This window comes from Corvus hawaiiensis, chromosome Z (assembly GCF_020740725.1).
Source record: "Corvus hawaiiensis isolate bCorHaw1 chromosome Z, bCorHaw1.pri.cur, whole genome shotgun sequence".
Lineage (NCBI taxonomy): Eukaryota > Metazoa > Chordata > Aves > Passeriformes > Corvidae > Corvus > Corvus hawaiiensis.
The window spans coordinates 72,382,870-72,394,996 of NC_063255.1; the positions used below are offsets into that span (position 1 = coordinate 72,382,870).

Consider the following 12,127-nt stretch of genomic DNA (forward strand, 5'->3'; position numbering starts at 1 on the left):
TAAAATCAGTCAATAAATTTCCCAATGGTTCACATGGAAATGAGCTAAAGAAAGCCTCTCAAGGACTACACATGAGTGGCAAAAAATGGTGTGATTTGCCTTGCAAGAGTAAGGTGTTTGTCAAGCTTTTGGCACCTTTTACTGTCTTTAACCTACTTTCTCTGAACATAACTAACTAGTATTTCTGCATTTGTAACATGATTCCTTTAAATGGATAGTTGTTTCTGCCAAGAATCAAGCTTTTGATGTAAAAATTTGTAGCCTTTGGAAATATGGCGTTGGTTCTGATATAAATTGCAACTGTAAGATGCAGCTAAATATATGATGAAACCGAGGTATCTTGCCATAACCTGATTTTGTTTGATATTGCTTGATATTGCTGTAAGCTGCTTGGGGCAATATCTCTTATTTGCAACCAAGCTTAGGAAAGATGTATTATTTTTACTGTGGTGAATTTCAGGAAGTTTATCTAGGTGTTTTTAAAAGCTTCAGTTTTAGAATTGTTTACCTGGTGTTTAGAAGGACATAATTTCATAGTCTTGTTGTATTTGTCTTCATCTTAAACAGAAATCTTTGGGTCCTTGTGAACTGACGTGCCATATTTCATCTTGAGAAGAAGCCATTAGCAGAGCAGAGAGATGCTGTTGTGTGTCTATCATAGCATCTGACTCAGAAAAATGGGTGGGTCTGACAGAGATGGGATGGATCCATGCACAATTCCTTTTGGGAAACGCCACCTAACAAGCAGGGAGGTGATCAGTGAGCTCTTTTATCCAAATACAGAACTTAGCTGCCACCTCGTGATGACGTAGTTCCTCTAGGAGCTCAGTAGACCAACTAATTTTTCGTGACAAAATATTGTGGTCTAAATTGTCTGCAAATTTTGGAGTTACAGTACTGAGGGTAAATTTGATATTAATGTTTATCTGATTCAACACAAAGAATGTCTTTCTGTCTTTAAATAAAAATATGTTTTGACATGGCAAATATTTCTCTTATCTTAACATGGACGAGTAAAAAAATTCTTCCTTCATTTTTAGGTATTGTGTATGTAGAAATTCTCTTCTGAGGTAATAACAACACTCATACTGCATTAATAAAGACATAAAACACAATGTCACACTAAATATGTCAAACTAGATGCAGGGACACTATCTGAAAATTGTCTCAAAACACCTAAATTCCTTCTGTTGCTACAGCTGCAGAAATAACAAAAGCACACTGCTAAGGCTACCTCTATTAATGAGACTTTTAAGAACACTAATAGATAAATCTAAAGCTCTCAATGACAATACAAATTAATACTACAACTCTTCACAGTTCAGGATTATAAGTATTAACAAATGCCCTGTATTCTCATAGGTATAAGTATTTCTGAACATATTTATATATTCAAAGCTTCTATCCTTATGGAAAAATAAAAAAAGTCAAAATATTTATCTGTCCCATTCCATTTAAGGTGGTATTATGTCAGCTCAGTGGGCCGAGATTAAGTCATATCACTTCAGTTATGGATAAACTTTCAACTTTATATATATAGACACGCATAAAATATATCCCAATGTTGTATTTCTGTTGTTAAGAACTTAATTCTCTTGCTGTACACAGCATTATGATCTTGTTGCCTGCTTTACTTTTTTTCTGTTCTTAAAGATAGGAGAAAAAAGAGGAGGTTAATGTTAAAGGCCTTGGAAATCAAAACAGTATTAGAAAGATAAAATATTTAATGGTCTCACGTGCTTATGATATGGTAGATTAATGTAAATTGTATGCTGATATTATCAATTCATATAGTATTATGTTCATAATATGTCGTAGTGCTATACAAATTGAAAGCAATCCAGTTTATAAATATTGTTCGAATAGCTGTGGTATTAAAATCAACATCATTGACCTAAACTTACTATCTCAAACTAAAATGAGTGCTCAATTAACTGCTATTTCAGATCATTGAATCTGAGGACTTGGGATTTTTTTATACAACACTCGCAGTAGGGATAGTTTTGATCCTGTTTTCTCTCTGTGTAAGAACTTATGTATCAGGAAAAGAGAGGAGAATTTCCATTTTCAAAAGAGTGTAGTCTCAGTCTAGTTCTGATCTCTCTCCAGTCATTAGTAACTTCTCTTCCAAAAGTATTTTGGTATTTTTCTTCTGTTATCAATTTCAGACTTTCTCAAGTTATGTTCTTATTTGGAAATAGGAATCTGGCTGATAATTTCACTGCAAAAGACTTTTTATTTGACTTTCTTTCAATACTCTTTTCCAAAACCCCTCATTTTTCATCTGCCATTTACACTTCTACTTTGTGCACTCTTGAGTTTTCCTGCTTTTATCAAGGTCAGCACTCAAAATGTCTTTTCTCTGAACTCCTAATTCTCCTAAACATTGCAAAACCTGGTAGTTTGGCTCTCAGGATCAGCAGCTTTTCCCTGAGAATGCTGAGCAAGATAATGCAGTAGGACATACATGATTACTTCTTGATAATTTTATTGAAGTGAGAGAAAGCAGTATATTCCACTGCAAAATGACAAGGTTATTATGGGTGCTTTTAAAAATTTTTTTCCTGAGCTTTTTAGACCACAAATAGTTTTAAATTACAGCTTCTCCTAACCTCTGCAGAAAAATTTGATGCCTAGATGGAGATTGAAATATATTGTGAGGACTGTCAGCCAGTGTGTGATGTCCTCAGACCACCACCCACATACTCCATCCATCTGCAAAAGTCTGAGAAAGCTCAAAAGCACACAGATGTACACAAACTATTTCAATCATTTTCTTTGGCTGTCTTTATTTCTGCTGGGGTTGTTTAAGCAGCACACCAGCAGCAGTGAATCAGGAAAGAGCAAAGGGGAAACCAGTAATGAGATACAGCAAGAAAACCCACAATCAGCACCAGCTGTTGCCCAATTAAACTCAACATTTCACAGGTGTTCACAAGAGGATACACACTTTTGCCTACGCCAGGGTATCTTTCCAAATAACTCTTATGAGAACAATAAAAAATGAATTTTATTTCATTGACCACTTTACATATTTTTAATGCTTTAAATTTTTTTTTATGTCAATAGTAGCAATTTTATAAACTAAACATTTCTCTCCATTTTTGACATCTTAATCAAATGCAAAAAATGTCAGAGCTAGTAGTTGAAGTGTCTTGGCTCTTGTCAGCTATATTCTCTTTTCTGCTTGCATTCTTAGTTAAAATATTTCTAAGCAGGCTTTATGACCACTGCCTTGTATTTATAAGCCTATCTAGATGGACATAAGGGCACTGAATGAATGTGACTTAAATGGATATGATTACCTATGTCCAGATGCAACTTGATTTTTGAAACAGGAAATTCATGAACAGTACAATCCTGTCAGACCTCTGCAGGTGGGCATTACTGATGATTTAGCAAATATGCATTGATGCTGCTTTGTGATACACTTTTTTTGTGATTACACAAGGTCTCCAGGGCTGGCATTTTAATAGTCTTAGTTATCTTCTTAAAGCATGAAAATCAACAGCAAGGATCAGAAAGAAATCTCATAGCTGTGATTTATTCTATTAATTTCTTCTCAGCAAAACCTTCAAAGTATGTTAATTTGACTGTGGGTAGACACTGATTTGAGGGTCACAATATAAAGTCATGGGCTTTAAAATGATGGGGTTTACACTTGGGTCACATGGTTGTATATTCACTATTGTGCATTTTTAAAGCAAAACTAACTTAAAGATGAAATTATGATTTCCTTCCTTTTGAAGTCCAAAATTACCTTACAAAGTTCCGTGTCAATTACAGTGTGTTGCCTGTCAGCTGGGTGTTTAGGCCATGGCTGGGATATTGGCAGGCCCAGGGGAGCCTTACCTCTGTTGTGTAAATGAGATGCATATGATGTCAGTGGTCTAAAGGTTAAACTTGAGCTACAATGCAACAGGGACCAGTCCTCAGATTTAACCTACAGGGAAATATTTATGATGTTCCCTGCCTCCAATTTATTTAAATAACACTTAATAATACTAGTTTGCTCTCAACCAAAGTAATGCCTTTCATGCAAAGATTCAAAGTACTTTCTGCATAGGAATTAATTTTCACCACACCCTAATGAGAAAGACAAGCAGTAATTTACCTGTTTGCAATTTCTCTTTATTAAACTTACATTTAGTCTAATATTAAGAGCTTTAAAAGAGGATGAGAGTTTGTATTTTTATATTCTAAGTTTCACTAGTTCTGAACTGGGTATAATCCTGATATGCCTTTGCATCTGGAAATTAGGATGAGTCTTTTCTAGGAATAACCAGAAAAAAACACTTTGAGGCAGAATTGACAGAAAGAAAAAAAGCAATAATGAAATACATGATAAAATGGAGCAGAAGCATTCAGGGCTTAGATGCTTGTAGTTTCTTTTCCCTTTTTTTTTTTTTTTTTACTTTCAGAATAAATGCCTTTTGAAGCCTTTCCATGCTGAGCTTCAGAAGTAGCTCAGTTTTCAGATATGCTTTTCAGTAAAAATATTAATATAATTCAAAACATTTCAAAAATACAGTACTGGATATTTAAAATCCTGGTGTGATACATGCAGAGCACAGAGTAGTAACAGTAGGCTAGCAAAAGTGCAACCTCTTTGCAAAGGTGAAAGAACAACCTTCACAGTTTAGGGGAAAATTATTGTGGCTTCTTGTCACTTTTTCTTTCTTTTTTTCTCTCTCATTTTTTGCCTCTAGTCACAGTGGGGTATTATCTGTTCTCAGATTGGAGACATAAATTTGGCCTGTATTACATGTATACAAAACCCATTCATGTAGGGGGTTGGTATTCCCAAGTGAAATACTTTTCCTTGAGCATAAAGTCAGCATGCTTACTGTCAATGTGAGGTGGATCCCTGTGTGGGGTTTTGAGGTAAAATGCAATTTCCTGAAACAACTGCTATGCAGCTCCTCAGAAGGATTATTGTACCCTCTTGCCCGAGTGATACCAGTTACTACTCCTCTGCTCGGTCAGGAAGAAAGCAGGACTCACTAGACACGATTTTTAAAATTTTATCCCTGCTTATGAACAAACTTCATCCCTTGTCTATTGTGTATTTCATCAGTCTACCCTGAGCTATTCTGTAGCTGCTACACATTCCAGATGAATCACAGGTTTGATGGTTATAGCTGTGATTGCTATTCTCTGAATTAAAGGAGATTTAAGGAAGGTTCTATTGCCAGGAAAGGAGGGGTTTGGTGTTGAAACAAAGAAGCAAAATGTTGAGACTTGTTTATTCCAACGAAATAAAATTTCCCACATCTCTGGATTCTAGTTCACCAGTGATTCATGGTATTATAATAAAGTCATTTGTTATACATATGCACAACACACAAACTGGACCAGCAGTAGTGTGGTAATCCCCTCTTGGCTTTTCTGCTGATGAAGGAGGAGGATGGTGTACAAGGCAATGGTTTCAAATTTGCTGAGAACTGGACCAGAGAACACAGAAAGGACATGCAGTGGAAAAAAGGGCTGTGAGTAGGAGAATATCTGACCCAGCAACAGAAGCAAATTGTGCTACAGTCTCAGCTGGGTTGCTCGTTACACAGTTTTTCTCCATTGGTTAGTTCTTCCTATCCATGATTTGGAGCATTAATTGTTTCTGTTCTTTCATATTAAGCATTTTTTTTCTTTTTTTTTTTTTTCTGTTTTCTTACCTTTGTATGGGAATAAAGCCCATCAATGACTAGTGAACAGCTTTGCTGAATTCCCGGTGGATTACTGTTTTTAATAGGAATATGCATTGGAATTGGCTAAAATTTATGCCAGTGAAGAGACCCTGACCACGTCTCACATCCCATCCAAGCTTCCTGCTTCCCCTTCAGGTACCCTGCGTAGGAGAGAGCTTCTCCTGATAGTCCTATGATGAATATAGTTAAAATGTCCAAGAGAGCCTACACAGATGGGCAGGACCAAAGGTTTTATGTAAAAATTGACTGTGCCCTAAAAGATGTTCTCCTGCTTCATGAAGTGTCAGGTTTTATTCAGACCTCATTGGCAGAAATTCTTTATAGCCTGTGGTAGCAGACAACTAATGATCATAACTAATGATCCCTTCTGGCTTTAAAAATATGTGAATTTAATACGCTGAGGTTGGATACACCTGAACAGATCCTTTAGCATGATCCTGGTCCCAAGAAGCATCAGTTACTGCTAAGTGCTTTCTTGTGCTTTTGGTTTTATTCTTTCTTCCTCTTAATTGTTTCTTAGAAGTCTGAAAAAACCCATTTAATTCCCTGCTGTTTATTTCCTTTTCGATTTGGCAAGCATTCAGTTTTTTCTTCCATTTGTTTGCACACACGTATGCAGAGCTACAAGCACCCACACAAACTAACGTCACTTAAAACGGTGAAATGAGATTACTATAAGTAATACAGTTGCTCTTTCTTAATACAATTGTAGATGCAAAGATTACTAAACTGAAGTGTTAAATGCAGGAATTACACGTCATTGGCAGCTGGAATCAGATTTTTGCTTTTTTATTTTATTTTCCTCATGAAGAACATACACATGGTGATCAAATTAGTCTCCCTGGTATGGCTAAGTGTCAGTCAATTACAGGGAGTTAGTCCTTCCTTTGCTGTCAGGTTAGGAATGTGGTGATTATCCAAGTGTCGTCTCCGCAGGCTCCGAGTAGCTGGAGGCATAGAAATCTTCTAAACTGGATGGCTGTTTCATGCAAAACTGATGCAAAACTTTTGGTCTTTTTTGTGCTCAGCTGCAAGATCTTGCATTTGCCTATTACTCCTCGTGAGCCTCAAATAGTAGGAGTAAGACTGTACTTTGTGCATTCAAAATAGTATGAAAGTGTGGCGGGTTTTCTTCTTTTTTTTTTTTGCCTTTTTATATTCCAATCCTTCAGTTCTCACAGTGACTCTGCACTCATTTGCTTTAATATGAGCAGTTCTGTAGAGTACAGATCCCCAGATCTGTAGTCCTTAGTTGTGAAAGTCTTGTGTTTCATATAGGCAAATAGTTAATTCAATTGCATTGCTTTTCAGTGTTCTTTCTGTTTTGTTCCTGAGTGTGTTTACTATGAAAATATATGAAACTTACTGCATGAGGTAAGCCATAAAGAGCAAAGCCTATTCCCTTCCATCCTCTTTGCATGTGTTTGGAATGAATGTTGCCATACTCAATTCAGAAATTGGAGCATGGACTGACTCTTCATAACTGCATATAAAGGCAGCGGTGTTATGCTCTTCTGAACACTATAATAAATCTCTCTTCCCCATTTACAGGTTTAAGATTTTAGGTGCTTTTAGATATCCAACGGCCAAGACTATCCTCAGGTCCTAGCCCATTCTGCTTCTTGAAGTCCACGGGATAATTGGATGACTCATTTAAATGAGAATCAGATGCTATTAGCTTGTTGTTCTAATGGAACCCCTTGCACAGGAAAGGTTAAGCTGTGGAAATTTTTCTATGTTTGAAGATTTCATTTTTACAAGACTGATTTTTACAAAGGGAATAATGGTGTCCTTTATGCTTCTTTTCATCTTCACAGCTAAAAGCAATTGAATTCATCTGCAAATTAACTATAATTCAAGAACTTTATGTAAATCTTTCATAGGCTTTGTAGCTTGTGCTGAGCAAAAAAGTAAAACGTATATAATAATGCATATGTATATGCATGTTTAAAAATAGTTCTGTAAGATGACGGGGAAACTCAGTGGCTGTATTTCTCAACATCTTTTGTAGAAGTTCCTGCTGTCATACGCTCCAGCATGAGTGAGGATCTTCCTAGCAAGCCTCAAGTACAGTGAGCTGGCAAAATGTCTCTGGAATCCAGTGAAGGTCTTCTAGTTCTGATGGGTCAGAACTAGAGACAGAAGTATGTGAGAGAGTACCTGGCTGTGATTTACAGCGCCTTTCTCCCTAGCTGGCAATGATTCATACATATGTAATGTTTATGGTTTGGTCTGCCTGTGTTTAAAAAGTGAAACAATTTCTGAGAAAATAGATTAATGCTGGCGTTGTTGTCTATATCTCACATAATTCCTTTAAGTATATTTGGGTTTTTTGTGTCTAATTTGATGCATTAGCAGCAGAAATAACAAAGGTGATATCCTTGATCTTTATTTAGACTACAGCCGCTTTCAGAAAGCACTTATAGACACAACTTTAATGCAAATAGAATGATAAAGATAATATTATGGGAAAGCTTGCTGCTTTCTGAACACTGCCAAAAGATGCCAGCTAACCCCAGCTACTTTTGCCCCAGCAAATTTATTTTTATAGATCACTTACACTGACAAACGGAAGCATGCTTCACTAAGACATTTATCTGGGCTGTATCGTAGTTACAGTTCCTTATGAATGACTCAGCTTCACACCAGTGTAACAGTGGGATAAGAACTTCAGATCTCTGAAATGCTTATGAAAAGTAAGAAATACAAGCTCACTTGGCTTATTATTTTGTTACAAATTCAGACCAGATTTTAATGAGGGTTCACATAGAGTCATGACTTCTTCCAGTGAAGCTTTCATGGTTTGAGGTTCTGCATCAAAACTGAAGATAATTGAGGTGCAGGAACATCTGAATAATGATTTTTCTGTGTATTCTTAATCCATGCTTCATTTTTGTTCCATCATACAGTCATGGATTAGCTGCAAATGTGAGATTTTAAACTTTATATATTTATCTATGCGAGTGAGATGAGTAAAAGTGCTTCTTAATTCCTCACAGTACAGTGATGGTAATGAAAGGTATATAGGTATATTTGAATTTTGATTTTATGTTATTTCAGCTATCATTATGGATTAAGAGTTGATTATTCTTATGGGGAAAAAATGTTGATTTAACAAAGAACAAAAATGAAGTAAAATGACGCCATTTTAATTTTCAAATTAAGGTATTCAAATTTCTCTTCAAAGAGAATGAAGACTCTTTGACTCTTCAAAGTCTTAAAAGTATAATTTTATATAACAGAGTAGGTGTGTCATATCTCACACATTGATGAATACTTTCCACCTGTCAATTATGTTTTACTTTTTTAATCTCTTTTTCTATTATTTTTTTCTATTGGTTGAATAGGTGCCTAAAAATTTTACAGTCTTCTTTATTCATTCTTTGAGTGAAAGGATTAATGTGTCAACACTACTTATGTAAGTACAAGGAAGACTGGGCCTCTATTACATGTTTTTTTCTTTATACAGTAGCAGGGGATTGTAATGACTTCAATATATTTGAACATGTGTCTATTAGTATTTAATGCTTGTAAACAAATTGCTTCTCTGTGAAGAAAAGACAGTAAAGGTTCAAGCATGACTTTTAATCGCTGGATTATTCTGTTTGTAGAAATGCATGTAACCAAAATCCTTACAGCGTGCTGCAAGTGTAAAATCCTGATGCCTCTGTGGTAGCTGGTGCACTTTTGCTTTTTTAATTGTGCCTCTGTCACAGAGTGCAGGCAGAATGTGGGACTGCAGTGATAATTAAAGTGGCCAGCCCATTATAGTTCACTGGGTATCTGCCTTTCATGTATTATTTTCCCTCCAAAGCATGAGGAGACCAAATGGCAGAACCACTTAGACATGTCAATGTGGTGTAGAGCAGTAACATCCTAAATGAGCTGGCTGGGAGTCTAGACACTGCAGCCTGGCATCAGTGCAGTGCCCTGCCTTGGGATGTGGATCCTGCCCCTGGGAGCTTGTGAACCCTCACAAACCCCAGATAATGTGGCTGGACCTCTGTCAGCCTCCAGAGAGCATCCTCAGGACTGGCAGGAGTAACCTGAACTGGCACTGCAATTTGTTAATAGGCATATCCCAACCAAAAAACCATAATGTATTTCTGATTTGCTTCTCTGTTAGAAAGTAAAATCTCTTGTTCTGCATAGTACCATTTTTGGAAATGTCTGAGACACAACTATATCTGTGATTATCCATTTTTTTCCTGTGTTTATTTTCAGAAAATCTCAGGAGCCCTGTCAGCCAAGTCTTTCCACCCTACTGAAAAGTATAAACCCAAGTAAAGAGGAGACAAAACACTGTAGAGAACCAACCCTACTTTGTATTGATGTATTGATAATTTTTAAAGTTTTATGCCACAAAATATAACCGTACTTTTAAAAATTGAATAATTTGACCTTATGGTCATCTTTTCGGCATGAAATATGGCTTATTAAAAAAAAAAAAAATTAAGTAACTGGAGGCAGAGCTGCTGACTTTACCAGAAAACTACTGTGCTAATAAGACCCCTCAAAACCTGTCCTTCCTGAATCAGACTGAAAAGAGCAGGGAAGATGAAGGAAGGGTATGAGGAAACAGGAAAACAAAGGAAGAGGAGATATTTGTGCTTAGTATCTGTAGGATCACGATTTTTAAAAGAATCTCCATTTACTATACACACAGCACTTGTATCATGGTTAAGGACACTGATAAAAATGTCCAGCAGACCCCCTGGTACTGGCTGGGTTAGGCACAGACCTGAGGTATCCTTGGCCCATGAGGAGAAATAACAGCACCAGTGTACTTTCAGGACTTGTACCATGTCCATTTCTTTGGTGGCAGGAGGAGATTCAGAAAATAGCAAGAGAGAGAGGAGTCAATCAAAGAAAAATTATTTGTGGCAACCCCACCTAAAGACAAAACAATTTGCTGTAGATGTGAGGAGTGGCTGTTTTTACTGCTGGTGGAGCGTATGTGTATGGTTAAGTGAATGTTTAAACATAATACTGGGACTTGAGGGAAAGTGTTATTTACTGTATGAGTGAAGGGCTCACTGGACAGTGGGGCACAAAGATAGAGAAGCTGTGGAGGGCTGAGCTGCAACCATTGTAAGAGGCACCTGAGGCAAGGAAGGGCAGAAGGTAGGCACTTGTCACTGAAAGCATAACCTTATTCATCTTTCCTCCTGCTCCCAGCTGCTTTATCCTTCCTCTCTACCTGTCCTATTGGATCATGCATGAGCTGGGAACAAAGAAATTGTTTTTGAAATGCCTAGAAGATACTTTAAGAGCAGATACTGGCAGCATGAGGCCATTCTCCCCTGTCATGCACTGTATCTTCCAAGGCACCATCTAGGCAGTGAGGAAAAACTTCCAAATCAGTTAGTAAAAGTTTAGTATGCTCTGAAAGCCTGATAGCATAAAAGCATGCAAGTAGAATTTGTTACTTTCAAAAAAGAAAAAGTATTCATGCTAGCAAACACCTGAGCATTGAAATGAAAAATTAACTAACTACTTAAACTACATGAGTTTGCAGAAGTAATTTCAGTAAATATATTGGAATAAGATTTTCTCACACTGTAAATACAATTTGGTAAAAAATAGAAAATTTCTCAAACTTAGGAATCTTCAGTTGGAACAGGTAATCTAACTAACTACGGGGCAGAATTCGAGAGAAACTTCTGGTTTATCTGGCACAATCACCCTTTACCTACTGTCATAATTTCATCGCTATATAAAACAAGCCTCTTGTGATTTTTTAGTCTGGGGAAAACAAGCTCAGTTTTATTTTACTGGTGAAGAACCCTTTTTAATCTTGCTTTTGAATAAGGTCTGAGAATAACACCACTGTGAAGGGACTGCTAATCTGTGATCTTACAGTCTCAGACAACTCAGTAGTGCCAGGCTTCCTATGATCTTTGAGTGCATTGCTACTCTACCCATATGTGCTCTTGTATATGTCATTCACTGATAGCGAAGTTTATCTAGCTCCTTAATAAATAACTGCACCCCAGGTATAAAAGAATATTTAAATACATTCTAATAACATATCTGTGGACATAATACTCAAAATCTCACATATTCCAGGAATTATGTTTCGTAACTTCAATTTTTTTGTGGCTTTCCTGCCTGTCTGAGAAAGGAGAGACCAGTCTTGCTAGAGCAGTAGTTTAGATCAGTGCAGACATCCTAACACAGACGCAATTATGCTAGAATTAAAGAGATTTTATAACTTAAAGGAAGTGCAGTGCAAATCCCACTAAAAATGCATTACATCTTGTAGAAATAGGTAAGAATGTGAGGAAAATGGCTAAATCCTCATTTGTACCTGAAGAAGAAAGGTAAGAAGCAGAAAGTATGGTGAAAAAAGTAGGAACCCAGGAGAAAAAAAGACCTTAAGAGGAGAGAAAAGTTAAGCATCTTCTAAAAATTTCCCACAG

At 36.6% G+C, this 12,127-nt stretch overlaps 1 long non-coding RNA gene across 1 annotated transcript in view; it reads left to right on the forward strand.

Annotated features, from left to right (window-relative positions):
- The window catches only part of LOC125319402, a 36,343-nt gene extending 26,279 nt beyond the window's left edge, over positions 1-10,064 (forward strand). The window contains exons 2-4 of the long non-coding RNA XR_007200719.1: positions 7,717-7,849; positions 9,053-9,123; positions 9,930-10,064. This is a non-coding gene — a long non-coding RNA (uncharacterized LOC125319402). The remainder of the gene's footprint in view (positions 1-7,716; positions 7,850-9,052; positions 9,124-9,929) is intronic.
- The last annotated feature ends 2,063 nt before the right edge of the window (positions 10,065-12,127 follow it).